Genomic DNA, 2,935 nt, shown 5'->3' with positions numbered 1-2,935 from the left:
TGGTGTGTTGGGTGTACTGAGTCCTGGAAACGAGTTTGGCTATTTCTTCCATTACTTCAGAGGGGAGCAGTAGGTGTAGTTCCTCCCTTCTTTCGTCTAACTTAGCTTCCAGGGTGTTTATGGTAAAGTGGATTTGTCTGGAGGATATCACAGACATCTAAGTGGATTAAATTAAAAGAAAAGTTAAAAAATCCTGACGTGATAAAAATTGGATTTAAGGTCTCCGTATAAACATACAAGTGAAAAGAGTGGCTGTTGTTTCTTACCTGTCTGTTTGTCACTCGTCAGTGACTCATCTCTTACGGTAATAAAAACATATACTGGTACTGAATGTTTTCGATCTAATTTTTCATATTACTACGTGGGATACCTGCGGCTTATAATCCGGTGCGGCTTGTATAAGTACAAAATTGATTTTCTTTCTAAAATTAGATTATGCGGCTTATAATCAGGTGTGCTCTGTAGTCCAGAAATTACGGTAAATGTAACCTTAACAGTGTTTCACCTAAATAAATACACGCAAATCTGCCCTCAAAGGAAGGTGAGCGGCAACAGTTAAAGGTGGACCTGGAGCAGACCTGACACAAGGCCCGCGTGTGTTTGGTGGGAACCGTGAGATTTATCAGTGAGCTTTTTAAGCTGAAAATGATCTTGGAGGCCATAATAAACATGTGCGTGGTTAAACTCCTCAAGGACGAGTCCAAGGAGTCTCTCGAGTGTCTGTGCAAGCTCCTGACCACAGTGGGGAAAGACTTGACACCAAGACTGAAATCGTAAGTAGAGCTGTGTGCAACACACACACACACACACACACACACACACACACACACACACTGTCTACGCATAAACTGAATGAGTGGACTCTTTTCTTCCTTTTATTTTCTTCCTTTTAGCCAAAACTCAACAGCTACTGTGGCCTCATATGCAACCTAATGAAGAAGAAGTTGTCATCAAGAATCAAATTCATGTTGCAGGATGTTTTGGCCCTAAGAGAGGTGAGACTCTTTGAAAGTTAAATCATGAATATATCATGAATATATCTGCAATTTGAATTCTCATCACATCTCATGTGTGGCCTTCAGAACGATTGGGTTGCCCGAAGGACAGATGAAGGACCCAAAACCATTCAGCAGCTTCACCAAGAGGTGAAGCAGGCTGAAGAGAGGGAGCAGCTCCAGTTGAAGAAAGCAATTCCAGGGAAGTTCAACCAGGACTTCAGACACAACTGTGATGGAGACCGGAAGCTGCGGTACCATAGGGGCAGCAGCTCAACTTTTGGGTCACCAGAAAAATATGAATGCAGGAGCATGAGAAACACCTGGGGACCGAAACAAAGAGAAACTGTCGTGTACCTGGATGAACAGCTAAACAGAGGAGCACAGATTAAAGATGTCAACAAAATTCCAGGCAAATAACTGAAAAAGCCAAAAGATCGGGTGCATTTTTAAAGCAAAACATCTGGATGTGGTTTTTCATTACTTGTTGCTCTTTGCAGTTGAACACAAGACCACCCCAAAAGGTGGATCCTCAAAGCCCTTATCAGAGTTGATTGCAAAGGAGGTGGAACAAGTACAGGACTGTGATGAAGAAGAAGTGTATCAAGCACTGAGAAGACTCCTGCAGAACAACTCTGTCAATGATAAAATAGAAGAGTGGATCCAGGTAACTCCTGATGAGAATGACCTTTAAACTGGATTTTTCTAGAGATTGTGATTGTAGGCATGAAACTAACAAATGTTCCTCTCCCCCCTCCCAGAACACCCTCAACAACAGGCAGCGTTCATCAGACGGGTTTCTGAGGGTATGGATGAGAGCAGTGTGCCAGTCAGTCATTGTTGACTGTAAGTGTTCTATAGTGTCATATAGAGGCAGAAAGCTCAGCCTGTTTCTGTCCAAAAACATGATTCATTAGTTTTACTCCACATAGATGTCTGTTTTACATTATGTGAGCACATACACAAAACCAGTCTGTGACACTTTATGGTGCATCATTAGATGTGTTCAGTTCCTTTACAGTGGTGTGAAGAGAGTGTTTGTGTTGTCAGGTGGGGCTTATACGCTGAACACATATGAGCTGCTCCAGAGAGTGAGCCTCTTAAAGAAGTTCATCAAGGATGACCAGAAGCAGCTGGTGGTCCTGAACGTTCTGCAGCAGCTGGTGGTCCACATAGACCAACCTGATGGTAAGTGTCCATCCATCCACCTCAACGGTCATGGCTTTGTTCATTTGAACTTTGAACTACAAATTCAGAAGCCAGTGGTGTTTTTCTATTGACTTATTCCTGTGATTTCTGCTGGTGTGTGTCTGTGTAGGTTTGCTGCGGATGTTTTTTGATGTGCTGTTGGATGAAGAAGTCATCCAGGATGAGACATTTAAGTCCTTTAAGTGGAGGTCATCCACAGTTAATGTGACATCCGTGAGCAACTTCTTCACCTGGCTCCAAGAGGCTAACAGACTGTTCAACTGAAGTTGGGGAGCAAAAAAATAATCTTTTTTTTTTTCAATCTGCATTATTTCATTATCAGTAATATCATCTGTCTGAATAAAATTCAGGATTCATTTCCAAATACAAGTCCTTAAATATCATTTATGTTTTAGTGAAGTTGGGTAATATAGTCCCGACTGGCACCATTTATCCTAATGTGATAATCATGTTTTACTTTCTAAAGGAGTTTTGGTTTACTGAGGTTGAATGTTCAAGAGAGTTATAAAGATTTACACTAAAACTACCTAAAGAGCACAATCTCTAACAAGTAATAATCATTTATAATGGTTAATGATGATCAAAAGAAAGGCGGAGGGAGACGGAGATAATGAGACAGACAAAAGTCTCCCGAAAGCTAAGACGAGGAAATATGACGAAGCATATATAGCGCTTGGCTTCACTGTGACTACGGTGGGAGACGAGGAAAGACCGGTGTGTTTACGGTGTCT

The 2,935-nt window shown here is 41.6% G+C and overlaps 1 long non-coding RNA gene across 1 annotated transcript; it reads left to right on the top strand.

The window, feature by feature from the left end:
• The first annotated feature begins 551 nt into the window (after positions 1-551).
• Positions 552-1,837, top strand: LOC115247277 (uncharacterized). Its single transcript, XR_003886331.1, has 4 exons — positions 552-773; positions 894-995; positions 1,083-1,662; positions 1,757-1,837. It is a non-coding gene; the product is annotated as an uncharacterized lncRNA (long non-coding RNA).
• Positions 1,838-2,935: the final 1,098 nt, after the last annotated feature.

This window comes from Takifugu rubripes, chromosome 20 (genome assembly GCF_901000725.2).
Source record: "Takifugu rubripes chromosome 20, fTakRub1.2, whole genome shotgun sequence".
NCBI lineage: Eukaryota > Metazoa > Chordata > Actinopteri > Tetraodontiformes > Tetraodontidae > Takifugu > Takifugu rubripes.
The sequence above is the reverse complement of the archived record's forward strand: the minus strand, read 5'-3'. Positions and strand labels throughout refer to the sequence as shown.